Here is a 25175-nt window from a genome sequence, read left to right on the forward strand (position 1 = left end):
TTATATGCCCCAGTACAGGGGAACGCCAGGGCCAAAAAATGGGAATGGGTGGGTAGGGGAGTGGGGGGGGGGTGAGGACTTTTGGGATAGCATTGGAAATGTAATTGAAGAAAATACGTAATAAAAAAAGAATAAAAAGAAAATATCATCCCGAGTGAGGTACCTCAGATCCAAAAGCACATTCAAGGTATGTACTCAGTAATAAGCGGATATTAGCCAAAACAAACAAACAAACAAACAAACAGACAAAAGCAAATACATACAGAATACCCAATATACAGTACACAGAACTCAAAAAGATCAACAAGCTGAAGTGTCCAAGTGAGGATGCCTCAGTCCTACTTGGAAGAGAGAAGAAAGTAATCACAAGTGGGGAGGGAGGGAGGGACCTGCAAGGGAAACTAGACAGGGGGGCATTGGGGGAGAAGGTAATTTTATATGGTATTAAATAAGGGAAAAGAACTGAAACCCTGAGGGACAGCTGAAAGAATGGAAACAGGCAACCTCAGGAAATAGTAGGTTGGGGGAATCCCCCAGAAAGCCCCAGAGACCTGGGAGGCAAGAGAATCTCAGGAATCAAAGGGAGGGACCTTAGATGAAATGCCCGACAGTAGTGAGAGGAAAGTTATAAAGACGACCTCCAGCAGGATGACAGGGCTTCAAGTGAGGGATGGGGTTGTCATCCCACAGTCACATCTCTGACCCATAACTGTTCCTGTCTGAAAGAATTACAGGGATGGAAATGGAGAGGAGCTCAAGGAAAAGAAGGTCCAGAGAAAGGCCCAAAGTGGGATCCAGCTCAAGGGGAGGTCCCAAGGCCTGACACTATTACTGAGGCTATGGAATGCTCACAAAAAGAATCTATCATGACTGCCTTCCGAAAGACCTAACAAGCAGGAGAAAGAGTCAGATGCAGATATTTGTACCCAACCAATGGACAGAAGTACCTGACCCCTTTTGTTGTATTAGGGAAGGCAGAAAGAAGCTGAGGAGAAGGGCAATCCTATAGAAGGACCAGCACTCTCAATCTAGACCCGTGAGACGTCTCAAACACTGTACTACCAAACAGACAGCGTTCACCAGCTTATATGAGGCCCCTAATACACACAGAGTAGAGGACTTCCAGGTCTGTGTTCATTCAGAGATGAGCCACCTAGCCCTCAAGAGAATGGAGGCCCCAGAGAGTGTAGAAGTCAGGTGGGGTGGGGGATGGGGGCATCCACATGAAGACAGGGGTGGTGGGGAGGAGGTGTGAGATGTGGAGGGTGGATTAGGGGAGCAGGGAATGGAATATGGAGTATAAAAATTAATTAATTAAAAATTAAAATACAAAAACCAAAAAAGTATTTTTTCTTGGTAATATGTTCATTTTTCAATTACTTGTCAGGCACGTTTAAGCTAATACCTTAATAGATAGTTCTGTGTCTTTTCCTTTCAAATTTAATCAGGAAACCTTCTTTTGCTGACCAAGCAATTAATAAATATTATAAATTTACTAGCATAGTTGCTTATTATATTGTTGGTACTTTCTGTGGAGGTAAAAAGTCTTAAAATTAAGAAATTACATATAGATGGAGGAATTTAGAAGTCACCATATAGTGAATATGTTTGCATGTACAGAATCATAGCAAGTATTTCTCAAATCATATCTACTTACTGTTTTATAATAACTATTCTGTGAACACTAAACACATTAAATTCATATAACAGAAATGATTCACTTGCTAATTGGAAATGAAATTTATTAATTATTATAATGGTTTTCATTTTTAAAATAATTTCATGCACAGTTTTTCATGTTATCTCAGTAACCAGGTAGGGAGGAACACACAGTTTTACATCTCAGAAATGAAAGAAAAGAGTCTCAGAAAGGTTAATAGATTTATTCAAGGTAGCCCAAAAAGTATATGTTAAAAAACAAGAAGCGAAATACATGTTTATGAAAATCTGACCTGGTAATTGTTCCATCATTGTTACTGTTAGTTAAGACAGGAAAGTGGTTGAAAAAATATATATGGCATACAGAAAGCAATAGACAGGATTTCTCAGAGGGACACCTCAGACTAAGATTCCTATATAATTAGATTTCTACAATGCAAAGCAAAAAGAGGAAGATTATATATTTAAAAAGAGGTAAAGTACCAGATTTATCTAGATAAGGATTCTCTAGTTGAAAAAAAAAACATTGTAAGCTTTATACTGGAATATGCTTGTGGTTATGGCTTTGTATGTATCTACACTAGAGCTGCAGAAATGTGAAGGAAGAAGATATAAATGAAAAGGTAGGGAGATGATAGAACAGTAAGATACAGAGAAACAAAGACATCTCTGCATTTTCCTTCCATGAAGTCAATTTTTGCTCTGCCAACAGTACCCAAATATATTACTGGGAATTCACTTCTCTCCAGTTCTATATTCATGTACACATGAATTACAAGAGGCTAAACATATCGTCTATATCACCCTCTCTAACATTCAGGGAATATTGGAGAAAAGAGAGCAGAAAGTGCAGAAGACCTGAAAGATGTGAGTGTATTATACAAGTATATCATCTGGATATGACAGCACCATTGTACCTGTGAAGTCACTGCAGATGTGTATCCAGCACACAACCTGCACTAGACTGGACCACCACAGAATGTAGAAAGGCTTATGAAGAAGTATTGATAGTTAATGGTGCTTGGATAATGGGTGTCATATTCTTTAGTAGAATAGGCAATGCTAAGTTGGTTTTGCTTTAGGAAATAAATGTTTATGCAACTAAGCCCCAGCTAAAACAAGTGTGTCACAAGCAAAGACATGAATGTAGAAGGGCATTTCTTGGAAGAACATTTAAAGTGAGGAAAGGGGAAAATCATAGAGGATAATAGGGGTTGAAAGTAACTAAAATCCATTGTATTCTTGTATGTAGATATTAAAGAATATAAAATAAATATAAAAAATTCTCAGTTAATCTCAATGCACAGGAATTATCTGGTAATTTATTTGAGCTGTAAATATAGGATGTAGAAATGCATTTATATAATTACTATAGGCATGGTGATTGTATAAAGTACATGTTTGCTACATAAACTGCAAAGTTTTACAATATCTCAACTCAATTATTGTATTTAAGAGCATTAAAAATATACTTTTCCTTATAAACTTACTATACAACTTTGAAATGTTTAATAAATCTTGTGTAAACTAGGATAATTAATTCTGTCTTCATGGAGTGCCTAAGGATTTAGTGAGTTCTGTAGGATGAGAATGTATTCAGTACACACTTGTAAAAATGTAGGTTCTTCATAATATCTACTGTCAGACAAGGATGGTGGTATATGCCTGTAAGGCAGAGGCAAGAGAACAGCATAATGTACCAGTCAATCTTAAACAATGATAGATAGATAGATAGATAGATAGATAGATAGATAGATAGATAGATAGATAGATAGACAGACAGGTAGATAGATAGATAGATAGATGATAGATAGATAGATAGATAGATAGATAGATAGATAGATAGATAGAGATAGATAGATGATAGATAGATAGATAGATAGATAGATAGATAGATAGATAGATAGATAGATAGATAGATAGATAGATAGATAGACAGAGAGACAGAGAGACAGAGAGACAGACAGAGACAGAGACAGAGAGAAGTAAATTCAGAATCACGAGGTAGGAGAATCTGGAGGTAATGACCAGTTTGACTAGCTTGGACTATGTAAAAGTTCTAGGCAGTTTAAGCTACACAGTAAGAGTTGTCAATAAACCAAAGTCTGGATAGTGTTGTTAATCCCCGAGTTGGTTACAAAGACACACACACACAAACATGTACACACACAAACATATGCAAACACACACACACAAACATAAACACAATGATATAAACTTTCTGAAGTGTTAAGATATTCTAAATGTCCTTAACAGTGTGACTTGATTTCTCTGAAGTAAATAGTAAATACTGAGCTCCATTAACAGAATTTAACACTTGAAGTAGTAGTTGTATGAGTTCTCAAATACATTAAAACAACATAAAATGTAATTGCTGGAATATTAAATATTCGTATAAAAGACTATAGGTAAATGAGACAGGCTAGATAAATTGTAGGCAATTGCTAAAATATAAACCAATTTATTTTAACATGAAATATGCAGGAAAGAGCTATAATTAGAAAATTGCCCCTTGGGGTAAAATAGCAATTTACACCCCTTAGTAACATAATTTAATGCAGCTCTAGAAGTAAAACATCTAAATTTGGTGAGCATCTTTTAAAGGATAAAGGGAAGTGTTTAATAAGGAAGGGTGAGTAAATAGTCAAACAAGACTTCTCTGTATGAAAAGAGGAATGCAAAGCGAATGGTGCCCTGAGAAGCATTTGTAACCCTGTGACAGTCTTCTCTCAGTGACTGAAATTATTGCATGGTATTTTATTATAGATGGACACCATGAAATAATCTGACTCATATTTTATTTTCAGGTGTTTATATTATATTCTTTTGATAATGTCCTTGCATTATTTATGACCAATTCTTAGGTATAGATATGAAAGTGGAGTGGTAGGTTAAAGTTTATGAATATCTTAAAAGCATTTGAAATATAGTATAAAGTTGACTTCAAGTTTCAGACTTTATGCTATATGATTTCTCTCAATCCCGTGAATATAAACATTTTGAGCACAGTTGCAAGTAACCCATAATGTTTGAAGGGTAAATGTACTCAGTGTGCTTGGACTTAGTGTTATTATAATTTATAATGGGATACTCCAGTGCAATACCTTAAAATATGGGAAGTGTCTATATTTAGTATAGAGTGGAGTGAATGCGATCAGTTCTCTAGGAAGCTTCATTAGGGATCATTCTTTTTTGTTTGTTTGTTTGTTTTGTTTTTGTTTTTGTTTTTTGTTTTTTGTTTTTTGTTTTTTTTTCGAGACAGAGTTTCTCTGTATAGCCCTGGCTGTCCTGGAACTCACTTTGTAGACCAGGCTGGCCTCAAACCCAGAAATCTGCCTGCCTCTGCCTCCCAAGTGCTGGGATTAAAGGCATGCAACACCACGCCTGGTTCATTCATTTTTGTTTTGTTTTAGTTTTGGTATGAAAATAAACACAAACTTTTTAAATATTTCAAGTTTTACCTTGGTTATCTATTCTGACACTCTTGCACTTTTGTCTGTGGCTGTTGCTGATCTCAATCTCTCCCTTTTGGGGGCAGAGTTTCTCTGAAGCCTAGGCTGGCCTCACATCAGAGTTCTTCCTCCTCTGATCATGCTCTTATTGGCATGCACCACCATGGCTAGTGATGCTCTTCTGAATTCGGAGCTAACATTTCCTAGATGTCTGCAAATCCCAAGTCATGAATGAAATATCTATGTCTATAAAAATGTTCCTACACAATATGAAAGAAACTCTTTAGAGGAGGAGTAAATGCTTGCAAACATTACTTTAGCTATATCAGGCAAAGAAGAGAAACAGACGTACTCATTTCTGGACAGTAGAATTTTCAGCAGGTTCCTTGTGTGGACTGATCTATTTTTTTAAATTCCAATCTATTTGTGAAAAAAGCTAAAAATCATTTCACATATACCCTACATTTCTTCACAAAGAAGCAAATAAACAATTAGGGATAGATTTAAAGCCATTTCTTTGATATTAAGCTTATTAATATTTTTCTATAGGTAGAATACATAAATTTCAAATAGACATTGTATCTAATGTCAATATAAAAGAGCCTTTATACACTAATGTTGATGTGAAATCTACTTTAAGCAACTGCATGACTCCAGCATGCTCATTAAATTTAAGGTAGAAAATACATATTGTATGTATACCAAAAAAAGGAGTAACCCAGTGAAGAAAGAATAGAAGTCATATGGAATTACAAAGCACAGAGAGGAAAACCAACCAAGAATCTTCAAGTATGGAGACCACACAACTGGTCATCTGAGAAGTGAAAGTAATTGGAGATGATTTTCATTGTTGCTAGAAAAGGTCTAGACATACATTTACTAATATACATATGAACTGAAGAATTTAGAAAATATTTGTAAATAAACATAGTATGTATAATGAAAATTTGAAGTTCATATTTATTATTTTCCTAATGCTTACACTAAATCAAAATTTAATTGTGTCCATAGCTATGGAAAAAATTTCTAACCTTGTTTTAATAATCTATTCAAATACAATATTTAGTACTTCTCATTACATTTTAATATAAATGTTAATTATAACCATGGCTTATAGTATAAAAGTGGTCAATGAGAGGAGCATAAAAATGAAATATTAAAATATCATTCACACATGTAAAATTTTTATGCCACCATTAAGAATTCAGATTTCAAGAAATAATCATGATAATATTAAATAAAATATAAATGCAAATATGACAAAGGTTACAACTTGAATATGAGGAAAAATACACTAGAAAAGGAGAGAATCTATCCAAAGGTGAATTTACATTTATTTAAAGCTTATATAATAGATAGTTTTAAGTAAACTAATTACTTATAATTTTGTTAGTTTTCCAAACAATATTTTTAAATTTGATATTTCCATAAGGAAAAATATCTGTCTTAAGTACAAACAAAAACTAAATACTCTTCTCTGGATGAAAGTAACTCATCTGTAAAATTATATACTACTCAAATTTCAGAGTACTCAATAAGGCAAGAAAAATTAATTTTATTTTATGGTACAGAGGTTCAAAATGAGAGCCATGCTTTGTGCTTTTGATGTGAATATTTCTCATATTGGCACCAGCAGCAGAATGTACACTACTTTGCATTTTTAGTTCATTTCTCTTAGCATTACATGACCTTATGCCTGATTTGCATAATTTAAATGATTCTTTTGAGTGGCATGCAGTTGCATAATTATTCTCTTAATTACAGTTATTAACTTGTTTGTATAATAGCAGATAATTTGAATAGATCATTTCACCTTTTACATTTTGCAGCTTCATATGCAATATAGAGAAAACTATATCCAAATGTTAAAATTATAATGGCAGACATAATGAGAACTATTGAGAGGCCTTTATAGTGATAGATTTGTCTTTCTCCTCTACATGCACAAAGGAAATACTGTTCTAGTTAAGTATGAAAATAAAGTACTATTTATCTGTTATAGTTTATGTAAGTTGTAGAAAATCATTCACCAAAAAAGCATGAATAAGTAAACAAGAGTAATGTATGATAAGTGGCTTGACAATATTAGACTGAATGCACTTTTTCTTATCTTAATAAAGAATTTTCCTTTATATGAAAAATTGAGAACCAAATAATGTATTAGTAAAATAGATCTGCTCAACTCCAGGTAAATATATAACAATCGTATTCAAATTCAAATGGATGCTGATGGTATTTTCATTCCTGCAGTTCTCTACATGCAACAATCTTTGCTTCTATTAATCCTTAAAATTAAAATTGCTATCCATTATTTTCACTCCGGATTTATTAACACAAACAGAAAGTTGTTAAAAAATGGTAGCATATATCAAGCTCTAAATTTTCATAATTATTTTCCAAGTAGACTAGTACTAAGGTTTGTGGAGACAAGGCAAATGTCAAATTTCCCACAAGGAATGGAAGATGGTTCTTTAACTTGTGATCCAGAGACTAGAGAGCTACTTCTGGGATGTTATAGCTATCTTGTCTTCCTATAATTAACTAACACTTCAAAAATATACCTGCAATTTTACATAAGGAAGCATTTGCTGTACTGCCACAATTGTAGGTGTTATAGAGGTAGTCTAGGTAAAGATGGCAGACATATGTCCTACTCACAAAGAGCTCGTGTTTCCACTTTCTAAGTGATGGGTTTGTATATGAAATTTTCCTGAAAATAAAAACAATATTAAGTCATTGTGAGCAACAAAATGTGGTATGTAGATAATTCTTTCCAAAGGACCAGGTAAGGGCAGGTGAAAGGAGTTTTGTAACAGGTGGAAGATTAAAGTTTGGCAGGAACAATTTAAAGCCCTAAGTCAAAATTAGAAAGATCCCCAGCGTAATGTTCAGCTGTGGTTTTCTGTGATGGTCTCCATTTTCTGTAAAGATGATTGTTGGGTTTTGTTTATTTATTTATTAATTTATTTTTGCTAAGGGGTGGTAGTTATGGTTTTTGTGGGTATAAGATACAATTTATTATGTAGTAAGGAATCATTATGCTATAGAAAAGTGGCAGTACGTATTCTTTTAAGATCCAATAGAACAACAATATGAACTAACCAGTACCCCCCCCAGAGCTCGTGTCTCTAGCTGCATATGTCTCAGAAGATGGCCTGATCGGCCATCAGTGGAAAGAGAGGCCCATTGGTCGTGCAGACTTTATATGCAGGAGAACGCCAGGGCCAAGAGGTGGGAGTGGGTGGGTGGGGGAGTGGGTGTGGGAGGGTGTGTGGGACTTTTGGGATAGCATTGGAAATGTAAATGAAATAAATACCCAATAGTAATTTGAATATATATATATATATATATATATATATATTTTAATAATTTAAAAAGATCCATGACCTCACTAGCCCCATGTAATGGCCTACGTTTCTGGTACTGTTATGCCCATTTTGGAAGCATTATAGAGGCCCAAAAGACCACCGAGGAGCCAATTCTGATGTAGTTACACTAGATTCTTTATTCAGGCTCGAGCTTGGGCTCACCCACCATTTCTGATGCAATGGGACAGGAGTTAGAAACCCCTTGCCCTCAGCGGGACAAGGTTTTATAGAAAATAGTGAGCAAGCAAGGGGGTGACTAGCCTGTCAAATATCTAAGTGAATGACTATTGTAAGTTGACAGGTATGTGTCTGAAGCAAAACCATGAGCAATCACAAACGCTCTGAAAGAACATCTGGAACTATCAGACTAATCCTGGTTGGCTGTTGCTAGGGAGTAACTCTGGGCTATGGGCCAGAGACAAGCTATGTGTCTCTTCCTAGAACTTGAGTGTAGCTTGGTTCAGTTGCAGGTTAAGTTCTCAGACCCTTTTTCTTTTAAAATGGAAGCCAGTTTCAAGATGGAGTAGGTTTGGTCTCTTATTTACCAGGCATGATTTTTCTCCTGTTGAGTAGGGCTTAAGGCCAATTAAACAACTGTTGGTTGCTACCAACATGTGAGTGCCACTTACTGCACCTTTTTGCATATCTTGTCATGCTAGAAACTGCTGTAGTAGTTCCTACAGGTTGCACCTAGAATGAACTGTTTTTTCTTTTCTTTATGTGCCAGTTTGAATAATATTTTCTGTAACCATGAATGATAGATTGTAGGAAAGTAATTTTCAGGTCACATCCAGCCGAAGTCTTACAAAATGTGTGCCCTAAATGTGCAGTGTCTTCAGGAAGAGAAATCCACCCTTGATCCTAGACTAAAGGCAACCAAGTCCTAGACTGTTTGGGGAGTTACTTGGACTACCCTGACCAGATGCTGAAAAAGAGATTTCTTTTGGCTAGTACTGTTTTGTTTTGTTTGCTAGTTTATAGTTCTTGCAAGGAACATTGTCAATCTAAGCAGTTTAAAGTGTGTGTGTGGTGTACATACACATATATGTTGTGGTGTATAATTTTAAGTGAATATAAAATAATGTAATTCCTCAAGGCTTTTTCAAACAATGTTGGGATTATTTGTCTCTTGTCCTGACTTCTCTTTCCGTATTGACCTCTAGAGTTTACTTCTACTCAATAAATGGTTCCTATATACATTCTTAGTTTCTGTGGCTACTCAATGCTATTCCTCACATGTAAGGATTTGAACCTATGAGCCACAAGCCACAGATGAGAGTAAGCATGTGGCATTTGCCTTTCTGTTTCTAGGTTACCTCACTCAATATATTTTCTGGGTCCATCTGTTTACCAGAAAGTGTCATGATTTCATTTTTCTTTCCAGCTGAACAGTAATTCATTGTATATAAGTACACATCTTTATCTTCCAGTCATCTGTTGAAGGACAAATTGTAAATAAAGCAGCACTGATTACGGCTGAACAAGTATCTGAATAGGATGGAGAATCCTTTGAACATATGTCAAGGTGAATCAGGTGGTAGACTGATTTTTAGTTTTCATTTTTGTTGTTGTTGGGTTTTTGTTCTTGTTTTTATGTTTGTTTGCTTGCTTTTTGAGGGTGCTTCATACTGATTTCCAGAGCAGCTGTACCAGTTTTTATTCCCATAATCAGTGAACGAGAAGCCTCTTTCTCTACAACAATCAGCATTTTTTTTTGTCAGTTGTTTCTTTGAACTTGGCCATTCTGACTAAAATCTCAAAGTTGTTTTAATTAGCATTCTCTAGTTGCTAGGGATGAAGAACACTTTTTTTGAGGTATTTCTTAGACATTTTTTATTTCTTTTATTGAGAAATATCTGTTTAGATCCATAGCCCATTTTTTAATTAGGTCATTTGCTTCCTTGACTCATGTGAATCGTGAAAATTAGTCCTCTCTCAGATGTATAGAAATCAGTAGATCATGGCAAGTTCAGCTCCAGCAGACACATCTACACCAACAACTACACCACAACTCCTATATCTTTGAAAAGATATTGAAAGGTTTTTAGAGCCATAAGAACAGGAGATTCTGTTGTAAAACTATCTTCCATAGAAATGTTTGCATAAACAGGATCGGAACAATGGCAATATCAATGAACATGGGGATATGTAAAGAGGAAAAATTCCAACCCTTAGATAAAGAACTATAGGCAACTGACTGCTGGAAAAAGGAGTTAGCCTCTTCCAGGTATGAGTCTTTTTTTTTTTTTTTTTGGTTGTCTAATGCAAACTGGACAGCCTTGAAATCATATACATACAAACAACAAAAACCAGACTTGGCAGGATATATTTACATATATATTTGTGCATATAAATGCATATGTATGTATGTTCCAATCATAAAGAAAAAGAGGCTATCAACTTGAGAGTAGGGGTATGACTGTGACTGAAAGGAAGAAGTGATGTAATCTATTTCAATTAAAAACATTAAAAACAAAAAATGAAAAGAGAACAATCAATCATTATCCTAGTCAGTACCATCAATGCTCAGTAAGACAAATCTGGTATACCTCTTACCCTCTGCTATTGCACTCCTGGTAAGTTAGGAAGCAAGCCACTTCTGTCGCTTTTGTACCTCTCCCACCTGTGCTTGTATGCCACAGTGTCCCTGCTTCTCTAAACTTAAATTAGAATCCCATTAGCTCCAAACTCAACTACTGCAATATTCTTGTAGCAGAACTCCTTTCTCACTGTTGAACCCTAATAAATCCTTCAAAAATCATTCTGGGATTAAAATGTGGCCATATTAATTTCTTGCTTAACATCACAGTCTCCTTACATTAGCTCTTATGTCAAAAACTACAGAATATCGAATACTGAACAGTTTTTGACCTACAAAGAGAGCAATCCTCTAATGCATCTGCTGAAAACTTCTATAAGTAGGTTTGAGCTAGAGATTACAGAATACCTATCTAAAATGACATTCAAGTGAAAACATTAATTATCTCATGTAAAATATTTATCTTTCAAAGTTATGCTACATAGCTTCCCGTTTGGAAGCTGTCTTATTATTTTCACTCACCTACCCTAAGTATAATTAACCATTAAATAACCTTCTTAGTAATAGCACTTATTATCAGAGATGATTGCTATCATAATATTTGTTTGTTATGTTTTTATAATAACCTAAGCAGTAACTATTTCTGGTTCATTGTGGTGTTCCTAGAGCCATCCTAAGCAAGGAGGTTGATTTTGTTCATAGTTTCAGAGTTCATCCCATGGTTGCTTGGTCAGAACACCATGGTGATAGAAACATAAGGAAGTAAAGATTTTTCATTTGAGATAGACATGAAACAGAGAGTACAACAGGGCCCAGGATCCACGTACAACTTCTGAGGAGCACCCCAATGAACTAATTCTTTCTGGTAAGTACACCTCCTCAACTTCCAAGATCCTCAAAATACAGTGCAACCAACCTGGAGGCAAAAGCATTCAGTCTGCTTTACTTGGCTTGCACTGTGGATAGCAGAAGGAAGTTCTCAGCACAGTGTATTAACTTTTTTTTTTTCAGTTTCACTTACAGTAAATAAGTAATAGTTAAAATTGTTGCCAAAAGAACTACCATTTGGTTTTAGGATTTGGCAATGTAAAGAGACATTAATACTGACTTTAGGATAAAGTTGGTTTGCTTGTTAACTAGCCATAATCAGTACAAAATTACTAGTCCTCAAAAACATTTCTTTTTTAAAAATTGTATATTTTATTTTACTTACATTTCAAATGTTCTTCCCTTTCTCGATTTCCCTTCTGTTCCCTATCACATCCCCCATTCCACTGCTTCTATGAGATTGCTCACCCACCCATCCTCCTCACTGCCCTGGAGTTCCCCTACCCAGAAACAAGGGCCTCTCCTCCCATTGATGCCAAATAAGGCATTCTCTGCTACATATGCAGCTGAAGCCATGGGTCCCTCCATGTGTACTCTTTGGTTGGTGGTTTAGTCCCTGGAAGCTCTGAGGAATCTGGTTGGTTGAAATTGTTCTTCCTATGGGGTTGCAAACCCCTTCAGCTCCTTCAGTCCTTTTCCTAACTCTTCCACTGGGATCCTCATACTCAGTCCAATGGTTAGCTTCAAGCATCTACACCTGTATTTATCAGGCTATGGTACAGCCTCTCAACATACAGCAATATCAGGCTCCTGTCAGCAAGCACTTCAACATTTCCTTTTTAAAGATCTTCTTCTTTTTTCCTTTTATTCTACTCATTCATTCATTCATTCATTCATTCATTCACTTTACATTCTGGTCACTGCCTCTTCTGTACCCTTCCTCACACAGTCCCACCTGACATGTGCCTTTACCTCCTGTGACAAGGTGCAGCCCCCTCCCCCATCCCTCTACCCTGACACATCAAGTCTGTGCAACGCTCCATGCATCCTCTCCCACTGAGGTCAGACAAGACAGCCTAGGCAGGGGAACAGATTCTACAGACAGTCAACTCTTTTAGGGACAGCCCCCTCTCCAGTTGCTGGGGGACCCACATGAAGGCATAGCTGCACATCTATTACATATGTGGTGGGGTAGGTTCATCCCACATATGATTTTTGGTTGGTAGTTCAGTCTCTGAGAGTATTCAAGGATCCAGGTTTATTGATTCTGTTGGTCTTCTTGTGGTGTTGCTATCCCCTTTGGGTCACTAAATCATTCCCCCAACTCTTCCCTAAGAGTCCCTGAGCTGGCCTTCTGGTTTCCTTCTGTGCCCAGAGCTGATCCTGTGCCACAGGGCTCCATACTAAAATAGCTTCAAGTCAAGGGAACCAAGGAGCAGCCTGGGACAGGAGCCTTCCAGTTTCCTTCTACACCCAGAGCTGATCCTGTGCCACAGGGCTACATTCACAAATACCACCAGGAGAAAGCTGGTTACCCAGGAGTGCTGAAACACCTGCAAGCACAGGTAAGCTCACCACTTCTCTTCAAATTCCTGGCCCAAGAGGGACCATCCCAGAACCATAGGAATCAGGAACCAAGAAACAGCTGGGAACATGATCCTGGTTTCTGCCTGCACCCCAGAACTGAGTCTTTGCCACAATTCTCCATACCTAAATTCTTTCCTGAGAGAACTTGTCTCCCAGGAGTACTGACACAGAGGCTTGCAAGAGGGAAGAGCCACAGTCAGTCACAGCAAGAACAGCTAATACCACAGATAACCAGATGGTAAAAGGCAATGGCAAAAATGTAAACAACAGAAACCAATGCTACTTGGCATCATCAGAACCCTGTTCTTCCAGGACAGTGAGCTCTTGTTACCCCTACACATCAGAAAATCAAGACTCTGATTTAAAATCACATTTTATGATGATGGTAGAGTACTTTAAGAAGGACATAAATAACTCCCTTAAAGAAAGACAAGAGAACACACATAAACAGCCAGAAGCCCACACAAAAATCCCTTAAAGAATTACAGGAAAACACAAGCAAACAGGTGAAGGAAATGAAAAGAGCCACCCACATTCTAAAAGTGAAAATAGAAATATTAAAGAAATCACAAAGGGAGACATCCCTGAAGATAGAAAAACCTAGAAAAAGAGATCAGGAGTCATAGATGTAAGCATCACCAAAAGACTACAAGAGATAGATCAGGTACAGAAGATACCATAGAAAACATTGACAAAACAGTAAAAGAAAATGGAAAATGCAAAAAGCTCCTAACCCAAAACATCCAGAAAATCCAGGACACAATGAGAAGACCAAACCTAAGAATAATAGGTATAGAAGAGAGTAAAGATTCCCAGCTTAAAGGGCCAGTAGATATCTTCAACAAAATTATAGAAGAAAACTTCTCTAACCTAAAAAAAGAGAGTCCCATGAGCATACAAGAAACATACAGAGCTCCAAATAGATTGGACCAGAAAAGAAATTCCTCCCATCACTTAATAATCAAAACACCAAATGCACTAAACAAAGAAAGAATATTAAAAGCAGTAAGGGAAAAAGATCAAGTATCATATAAAGGCAGACCTATCAGAATTACAACAGAATTTTCACCAGAGACTATGAAAGCTGGAAGATCCTGGGCAGATGTCATACACATCATAAGAGAACATAAATGCCAGCCTAGCAAAATTCTCAATTACCATAGATGGAGAAAACAAGATATCCCATGTCAAAAACAAATTTACAAAATATTTCTCCACAAATCCAGTCCTAAAAAGGATAATAAATGGAAATCCCCAATACAAGGAGGGAAACTACACCCTAGAAAAAGCAAGAAAGTAATCTTTCAACAAATCCAAAAGAAGATAGGTACACAAACATAATTCCACCTTTAACAACAAAAATAGCGAACAGTAACAATTATTTTTCCTTAGTATCTCTTAACATCAATGGAATCAATTCCCCAATAAAAATATATTGAGCTGCTGGCGGCTGCAACATATAGACTAACAGAAAGGATATGTAAACAGGACCCAGCATTTTTCTGCATGCAGGAAACACACCTCAGTGACAAAGACAGGCACTACCTCAGAGTAAAAGGTTGAAATACAATTTTCCAAGTAAATAGTCCAAAGAAACATGCTGGAGTAGCCATTCTAATATCAAATAAAATTGACTTTCAACCAAAAGTTATCAAAAATAGTAAGAAAGGACACTTCCTACTGTTTAAACAAAAATCTACCAAGATGAACTCTGAATTCTGAACATCTATGCTCCAAATGCAAGGATACCCACATTCATAAAAGAAACTTTACTAAAGCTCAAAGTACACATCCCAACCCACAGAATAATAGTGGGAGACTTTAATACCTCACTCTCAGCAATGGACAGAACATGGAAACAGAAACAAAACAGAGACACAATGAAACTAACAGCAGTTAGGTTGAGCCTCTCAGAGGACAGTCATGCAAACATAACAGAGTATTATTTATAGTGTTATGGACTGGTGCTTGCCCACAGGATGGGTCTTAATTTGGGTCAGTTATTGGTTGATCATTCCTTCAGGCTCTGCTCCATCTTTATCTGTTCCTTCATTTGTTGTAGACAACACAAATTTGTATCAAAATTTTTCTGAATGGGTTGGCATCCTTCTCTGTGGGCCTGGGTACCAGAGGTTTTCCATGAAGATCTCTGGCCAGGCCTAGTGTGAGGGTTCCGGGAGAAAGGAAGCGAATTCGGGCAGGGAGGAGAAGTTGCTTCCCTGCTTCAGGCTCCACCTCCTTCTCTACCATGCTGTAATTCCATGTGCCCTGCACTGAGTTGGGTCGGGCTGGTCCAACAAGAAACTGACTAGCCAGTGGGGAGTGTGGCAGGCTTAGGGAGAGCTGATCTCTCCTCAGGTATTACAGCCCTTAGGCCAAAGGCTCGAATGATGGAATAGTCCTCTCATGCCTTTTCTTCCCTGGATAGTACTTATATACAGTTTTGGAGATGATTCAGGGTTTGACAGCAGGTCTCATCAGCTTGGAAGGAGAGTTTGGGGAAACCATATTTGCATTTGCATGTGGGAGGGCTTGGTGCAGCTCCTACTTAATTGATGCCACATACATCTCTGCAGGGGGGCTTTGTTAGGTTGTAGTTGACAGGAGCCAGGTACCCAGGAGGCGTGGCTGAGCTCCTGCTGTCCAATGAAGGTGGAAATCACCACCAGCTAGCCAGCACTCTGGGGGTTCCAGACCGGTGCTCCACCAGAGCCCAGGCTATCTGTGCACAGTCCACCACACCACACTTATCTCTCCACCAGTGTTCCTGCCTAGCTACAGGAAGTGGCCTCTACAGACTCTAAATCTCCATTGCTATGAGTCTCATCTAAACTCACCGCCAAAGAATCCTGGGAGAATACTCCCAAGGTTTTTGGCATGTCCTGGAGATGCGTCTACTTCCCTACCAGCCTGCAAGCCACAAATCTCTAGTCACTCTTCTGGCCTTCTAGCCATCTTACCTGTCTCTCCCTATACCTAATCCTGATTCTCCATCCCCACCCACCCCCCATCCATTCTCCTTTCCAGTTCCCTCCCTTCATCTGCTTCCTATGACTATTTATTTGCCTATACATTTTATGATGTCTTTGTTTTTAATAGCTAAATAATATCCCATTGTGTAAATGAACCGTATGTTCTGTATCCACTCTTCAGTTGAGGGGCATCTGAAATGTTTCCAATTTCTGGCTCTTATGAATAAAGCTGCTGTGAACGTATTGTAGCATGCGTGCATGGGGGAATGGTAGAGATTCTTTTGAATATATGCCCAGGAGCAGTCCATAGCTGGTCTTTAGGTAAGTCTATTCTCAATTCTCTGAGAAATCACAAAATTGATTTTCAGAGCAGGTTATACAAGTTTGAACTGCCACCGGGAATGGAAAAGTGTTCCCCTTGCTCCACGTGCTGCCCCTTGAGTTTTTGACCTTAGTAATCTGATAGAAATAAAGTGGATTCTCAGAGTCATTTTCATTTTCATTTCCCTAATGACTAAGGATGTTGAACATTTCTTTAAGTGCTTCTCAGTCCTTCAAGATTCCTCTGTGGAGATTCTCTGTTTAGCTCTGTACCCCATCTTTAATTGGGTTATATGGTATGTTGATATCTAATTTCTTGAGATCTTTACATATTTTGGATATTAGTCCCTTGGTTGTATGTAGGGTTAGTGAAGGTAGTTTTCCAATTTGTAGGATGCTATTTTATTTTATTTACAGTTTCCTTTGCCTTACAAAGAAAGGTTTTTTTTTTTCAGTTTCATGAGGTCCTATTTATCAATTTTTGATCTTAGAGCCTGAGCCATTTGTGTTCTGTTCAGGAAATTGTCTCCAGTACCAATGCATTTAAGTGTACTTCTCACTTTCTCTTCTATGAGATTTAGTGTATCCAGTTTTATGGTGAGTTCTTTGATGCACTTGTACTTGACTTGGGTGCAAAGTGATAAATAAGAATCTATTTTCATTCTTGTACATGCAGACATCCAGTTAGACCAGAACCAGTCATTGAAGATGCTTCCTTTTTTCCCATTGTATGGTTTTATCTTTCTGTCAAAAATAAAGTGTCCATAGATATGTAGGTTTATTTCTGGGTCTTTGATATAATTTCACTGATCAACCTGCCTATCTCTGTACTAATAACATGCAGCTTTTATTACTATTGCTCTATAGTATAGCTTGAGATCAGGGATCTCATAGTTTGTTCTCAAAAGGAAGCCCTTCATTCAGAATTGTATATAATACATTTATGATTCCTAAAATAGTTTAGCATTTCTCACACTCATAGAAGTGCAGTAAAGTCATAGGTATCTGGTATCACTTATTCATTTCACCTCTCCAATTCCCTTTTCAAACTTCCTGTTTCCACCTCCCAGTTGAGAATCATTGAGGGTGAGTGCTGGAATGAACGGAATAGAGCTGAGTCTTGTCTTACAAAATAGAACACACTGGTAAAGATTTTATGTGACATATGAAGCCCAGGAGATCTCAACATTCAAGAAGCACTATACTGAACATTGCATTCCAAGGAGAAATAGCAATGAAAGGCATTTGTGTGCATATGTGCACATTTGCTCTTAGAAGCAAAGACACCAACTGAAAACTACATGATAGTCCAATAGCTAATTATTCAATCCATGGGTTTGAAAGATGGCTCTACCATATTGTATTTCCAGAGGACCCAAGTTCAGATCCCAGCACTCACATGGCTCAAAAACACCTGCAACTTCAGCTTCAGGGGTCTCATACCTTCTTCTAGACTCCAAGATCACGCTCACACTCACGTGAACATGTACATAAATACATACACAAAAGAATATTGTTAATTTAATTTCCATTGGTTACTCATGGCTTTGTTTTTTAGAAAGTTTACACAAATTTGTAGTGAACTAAAATATTGCAAACTGCAATTCTTTTTGAGGGAGATTCTCTACTCAGAGGTGTTCCATGACATTTAAGGAAGGATTTACAATCACTCAGTCTTATTACATAAGTTAGAAATTCCACAGAACATAGTGGAACATGAATCCTTGCTTTAGCTTGGAGCATCTTTTGGGTATATACCCAGGACTGGTGTAGCTGGGTCCTAGGGTAGGACTATTTCCAATTTTCTGAGGAACTTCCAACTAATTTCCACAGTGGTTATACCAGCTTGCAAACCCATCAGCAGTGAAGGAGTTTTTCTCTTTCTCCACATCCTCACCAGCATTTGCTGTCACCTGAGATTTTGATCTTAGCCAGTCTGACTGGTGTGATGTGGAATCTTAGGGTTGTTTTGATTTGCATTTCCCTGATAACTAATGATGTTGAACACTTCTTTAGGTGATTCTCAGCCATTCAGTATTCCTCAGCTGAAAATTCTGTTTAGCTCTGTATCCCATTTTTAATAGGGTTATTTGGTTCTCTGGAGTCCAATTTATTGAGTTCTTTGTACATATTGGATTTTAGCTTTCTATCAGATGTAGGATTTGTAAAGATCTTTTCCCAATCTGTAGGTTGCCATTTTGCCCTGATGGCAGTGTCCTTTGCCTGCTCCACTATGTTCATAGCACCCTTTTTTACAATAGCCAGAAGCTTGAAACAACCCAGATGTCCCTCAACAGAAAAATGGGTACAGAAAATGTAGTATATTTACCCAACAGAGTACTACTCAGCTATTAAAAATAAGGACGTCATGAAATTCACAGGGAAATAGATGGAACTAGAAAATATCCCGAGTGAGCCACAAAAGAATACAAATGGTATGTACTCACTGATAAGTGGATATTAGGCAAAAAGCTTGGAATACCCACAATACAACTTATAGACCATATGAAGTTCAAGAAGAAGGAAGACCAAAGTGTGGATGCTTCAGTCCTACTTAGAAGGGGGAACAAAATAATAATGGGAGATAAGAGTGTGGGAGGGACTTGGAAGTAAGGGAAGACGGGGAGAGGAAAAATCGGAGGGAAGGATCAGGTGTGGGAGGAGATGGGGTGAGGTACAGAGTGTCAGGAAACCTGACAGAGGTATGTAACAATGTGGGATGGGGAAGTGGGGGAGCCAACAGAAAGTCCCAGCCTCCAAGAAACAAGAGACTCCCAGGCCCCAACAGGGATGACATTAGATGAAATACCCAGCAATGGGGAGAGAGAACTTGTAGAGTTCATTTTCAAAGGTTAGGTACAGCTCCCAGTTGAGGGATGAAGCTTTCCAAGCGTCTCAAACATTTTAACCCAGAAATTCGCCTGTCTAAAGGAAATACTGGGACAAAATGTGGAGCAGAGACAGAAGGAAAGGTCATCCAGAAACTGTCCCACCTGGGGATCCATTCCATATGCAGCCACCAAACTCTCCAGTATTGCTGATGCCAAGAAGTGCTTGCTGACAATAGCCATCAGCTGTCTCCTGAGAGGCTCTTCCAGAGTCTGACAAACACAGATGCAGATGATTGCAGCTAACCATTGGACTGAGCACAGGACCCCAATGGAAGAGTTAGGGGAAACACTGAAGGAGCTGAAGGGTTTTGCAACCCATAGGAAGATCAACAATATCAACCAACTGGACAACCCCCCCCACCCCACCCCCACACACACTAGAGCTCCCAGGGACTAAACTGCCAACCAAAGAGTACACATGGAAGGACCCATGGCTCCACTGCATATAGAGCAGAGGATGGTCTTGTTGAGCATCAATGGGAGGGGAGGCCCTTGGGCCTGTGAAGACTTGATGCCCAGTTAGGGGAATGCTAGGACAGTGAGGCAGGAGTGGGGCGGGGGGAGAACCCTCATAGAAGCAGTGGGGAGGAAAGTAGGATAGGGGATTTGTAGAGGGGAAACAATGAAGAAGGATAGCATTTGAAATTTAAATAAATAAAATAGCCAATAAAAATTAAAAAAAAATAATTTCCACAGAATAATAATTTCTCAACAAATGTCTGTCTCTTCTCTATATTTTCAAATAAGGAACAAGCAGAAATGGCATTAGTATATAACTAGAACTTGCACAAGAGTCTCCTGAACTGCTCATGATGTGGTCTGGGAGGCTGCAGAGTCAGATACAGTTACCAGGATGTATCATATCATAGGACATAGAAGCCTGGACAGTGGAGCTGAAACAAACACATGCACACAGTCATGTGGAGCACACAGGAGCTGTTTTGGTCAAGGCTGAAGTCATTCCTAAAATTCAAATTGTCAATACAGGTATAGCAGGAGTAACTCTAGGTAGAATCAGCAGTGGGTAGTAAAAGTGTTCATGGAGAACATAGACATAAAGTTCAGTTCTAAGTCAGTTGCAGGATAGTATTAATACAGAGGAGTTTTGATAGCAAGGGTTCCTATTTTCTCTCGAGTATTGTCATTAAGTCCTTCCAGAGTGGCCTCCTGGGAAACCTACAGAAGAAGCTGGAAATGAAGAAGTAGAGCTATTAGTTACCATTAACTGCAAAGACTGCAGCCCAGACAGACTTCTGAAAACGTCTTCACCCCACTTCTATCTCTCAACACACTCCCACTCTTTTGCCCTCTATCACACACTTTTCTGAGTTTCTCACTCCACGAATGAGAGTCCTCCAAGAACCTTCATGCACACACAGGTATTTACTGACTCTTCTAAACAAGGACACATTGACACTGTTAACCAGCAACCTGCCTGTTTTTTATTTTACTTTTAGCTCATTTCTGACTAGCTCTTTGCTCACTCCTAACCACCAGCTTGCTCAGTTCACCAATATACCCAGTGTACTCTTGGACTCACATACTTTCCACATTACTTATATTTTCCTTTTTTTTAAACAAGTGTTTTTAATTGTGAGCGCTCTAAATATATAAGCTTCAAGTGGTCAGTGAATCTCTTGAAATTATAATGAAAATTTGTCTAAATTTCTCAATATAAACTGTTCAGATGACAACATTCATGATTTTCATCAAGGCTAGTAATATAAATGAAGGACTCAATTTATGACAGCTACTGATTCTTTGGCTTCCTTCCACTTTCTTTCATGTGAACAATAGTCCCTTGACTACAATCTCTAACAGAATCTAGGCTGCACTTTACAGTTTACAGAATTCTTTATAGGTTCTTTTGTGTTCATAGTTCTATTTGATGTCCATAGCATTCCTGAGCGAGGGCAGATCTTATCATATCCACTTACAGATGAGGACAGTCACATTCAAGATAACAAGCAGCCAACAAATAAGCAGGGTGGGGACTACCATCCATGTATCCCAACTATCTGAAAGCAAGGGGCTACACTCTGCATACTTATTTGTTTGGGATTCTTCTCTGGACTGCATTAATATTTTGTCTGTTTTGCATTGGTTTTGATTATATAGAAATGTTTGGTGTGTTTTAGCATAAGGACATATGCTTTTAATCTTAGCACCTGGCAGACAAGGCATGCAGAGCTCTGACAACTGGAGGCTTACTTGGTCTACATTGTGAGTCTTAGGCTGTTTAGGAGGGCAATATAGTAAGACCTCATCGATGAAGCAAAAACAAGAAGAAGTCTGGAAGTAAAGAAAAAAGGTTGTTGTTGTGTGTTTGTGTTCCAGAATATCTCTATTTTCACATGGAGAATGGCTGTATGAAATGTTCATATTTTTGAGACTCAGAAGTACTTTAGTATACATTAAAATTCACTCATTTAAAAGATTCAGAAAGCCAACGATTTAGGAAATTAAATGTGGTACTGTTTTAAATTTCCTGAATGACCTTATACAAAACAGTTCATCTTTTTTTTTTCCTCAATTAATATGTGAGACAAAGTTCGAACATTATTTCAGATGAGTAAAGTAACATTTAATTCATAGTACACTTAAAATTTACATAGACTATGTGAATAAAAATGTTTCCAATGCCATTTTGAATAGGTCAATATTTTCTGAACTAACTTAATAACAGTAAAAAGGTCTTGTGTATACGAAATTGAATGTGTAATTCACTCCTTGGTTAGACCGTTTATTAAAAAGTCACATTTTTTCTGCATTTCTGGTTGATTATTTCTCTCACTAAATTTACTGTCTCATCAAGGCAGTATTTGTTCATTTGGAGAATCATTTAGCATGGATTGTACTATGGGGACCTGAGATGGAACTTTTCCTACTTAAGAAAATAGCCACTCTGTATTTAGATTCCTGTAGGGGACACTTCAGGAGAGTGATGTTGCTATCTCATGCCTACAAATTCCTCATCTGGGTCTGGAGTCATTGCTATATCTGTTCATTCAAGATAGCAGCGGCACTTAGCAATTCAACAATTCAACACGATGTAAGTTGGCTCATCAACAAAGCCGGTACCCTCTGGGGGTTGGAACAACACTTCCTGTGTTTGACTCTGCTTGCTCGGAAGTTGTTTTAAGTCCAGCACTGCTGGTGAAGTTTCCCCTGGTGCACTGAATGCTCATGCCATGTCAAAAGGCCTTGACCTTTTCACTCATAGAACAAAGGGACTGGAAACAAATTATGCTCAGAGAACTGGTCAAAGGATAACAACTCCAACATGAAAGAAAACAAAGAGCCTGACCTCCTACACAAGCCATGAATACAATTTCTGAACTTGAAGTATAATCTTAATAGGACACTCTCCTTCACCAAAATTTATTAAGTATAATATGTGCATATGCCTCAGTGTGCTCTGAAACCTCCTACTTCTGCCCTGCCTCGGCTGTTTTTGCAGAACACAATGGACTAACTCCTGCTCGCTCTACTCCTCTGTCTGGCTGGAATGATTCCCATCTATGAGCTGTCCACCAAAGCAATGAGTCTTTGGAGACAGTGACTCATCAGCAAATTCTGCTCCTCCTTGCTAAGAGTATATTTAGTGTGAAAGTCTGGAGGATGTGACATAGCCAAATACATGAAGGGACAGAATTTGAGTGGGAGGGAGAGGACAAGGCTAAAATAGAACTGTAAGAAGCCACAGAATTGCAGCCTAGCCTAGCTTTCCCAGCAATGTGGCTGCAGCAACACCTACAGTTCCCTGCCAAGAATGGCATGCCACATTAATGCCATAAAAATTAGAAAATAAGAGCATTCTGGTGAATCCCTTTGAACAAAGAGAAACATTCTCTTTAAAATATTCCTAAGATACAAATAAAAATAAAATAATTGTGTGCTTTGTTGTGGTTCCCAACAGATAGAAACATACTTTTTCCTCATGCAAGTGCAATTAGGCAGCACCAACCAAGGGGCTAGCTGTGTAGAAATCTTTATTAAGTGGAACCACTGTAGATCAGATGTTTATGATGGAGTTTCAACAGAAAACCCAGTATAAATTTGTTACACTATCAGGAACCACTCTCCTCTTCATTCCCTGAGCTTAATTCTGTAACAGAACCTTTCACCTTAATTAATTAACCCATTGTTTATATGTACAAACACATGCATGGAAAATTTTCTATGATCTTAGGTTTTTATAGTCTTAGGTTTTTATGGTCTTAGGTCCTAGGCTTCTGAGCTCAAGTCAGCATTGGACAGCAGTGGTCATCAAGGATCCACGGCACATGGGACCCAAGTACATCTTTTTCTCATTTATTATGAAGTAAAGGTTTGTTAAAAAGTAATTAAATAATGTTTATTGTATAGTTTTTGATAATTGGAGAATATTCATTGTACAATATAATGGGTTTACTTGTGACTATATATGTATATACATTTATATATATATATATGTATATGTATGTATGTCATGCTCTCTGTTCATCACCTACCTTCCTCCTACCTTTGCCTCACAGTGATCTCTTTCCTCTTCTCAAACTGTCCCTGACCACTTTATATCTTCCTTTAATATTTTCTTCAGTGTATATTCTTTGTACAAAATGCTGTTTCTTATCTTGATCTTTATTTAGTGTTTCAAAATCAACCAAATCTCACTTTTGTTGTGCATGCTAGTTTCAAACACAGGATCTTCCAACGTCTACCTCTTAAATTCAGGGATTACACATTTGTAGCTACATGGGAACCACACGTAGCTTGGCTTTCTATCTTACTTTTTTCTTAAACAAAAACAAAACTCTGCTTTCCTCCCACTATTATCCACTTTTCTTAAATGATCATGACACTGAATTAAAGATTATACTAAAAAACATTCTGTAAATATCTTCAGAAAAGTTCATTATTTTCTGTGCTTTAATAATTCAAAGCCATTAGACTCAAAGTTTGTGTTCCTTTTTGAAAAGCTATTGAGGTTATTGTTTTTATGTGTATGTAATCTTTATTTATTTTATGTCTTGGTAAATCAATAGCAAAAGGAAAATCATCCATAATATATTTAAATAAATATTTAACTAAATAAGATTTTTAAAAAGAGTTAGGTAACACCCCATTTTTAGCCAAATAAATGAGGTGAGAAAAATAAAAACCCACAAAATGTTTGCAATGGTTCCACTAAAGTTTAAATATTTCTGGCAGGAGAGCAAGTTGATTCCATTTTCTCCCCTAACTCTACATTTATGTGTATATATACAACACTATTCTATAAGACTATGTGCTCTATATCCTGTGTAAGAACATGTGTATGTATATAAGCACTTATGTAAACACACATATATTTATATGTTTGAGCAAATACTTTCACTGTTAGAAGCTTGTCTTACTTTAATAATTCTTCATTTTGAGTAAGACCATAGACTAGACATTAAGATGTTTTTCCTAGCATTATTTATTTATTTATTTATTTATTTTTACTTTTTACTTTTTAAATTTTTATTTTATTTTTTATTTTTTATTTTTATTTTTGAACTATAATAAGCAAATAAATGATTATAAAGAAAAGT

The 25175-nt window shown here is 37.3% G+C and overlaps 1 long non-coding RNA gene across 2 annotated transcripts in view; it reads right to left on the reverse strand.

Annotated features, from left to right (window-relative positions):
* Positions 1 to 25175, reverse strand: part of Gm34196 — a 332426-nt gene that overhangs the window by 16203 nt on the left and 291048 nt on the right. Inside the window, exon 4 of one of the 2 annotated variants that reach the window (XR_873709.2) lies at positions 20334 to 21909. The exons of the other annotated variant lie outside the window; for it this stretch is intronic. This is a non-coding gene — a long non-coding RNA (predicted gene, 34196). Of the gene's footprint in view, positions 1 to 20333; positions 21910 to 25175 lie in introns of those variants that run through there. 2 annotated transcript variants of the gene reach the window in all.

The sequence above is a fragment of the Mus musculus genome, chromosome 13, assembly GCF_000001635.26.
Source record: "Mus musculus strain C57BL/6J chromosome 13, GRCm38.p6 C57BL/6J".
NCBI lineage: Eukaryota > Metazoa > Chordata > Mammalia > Rodentia > Muridae > Mus > Mus musculus.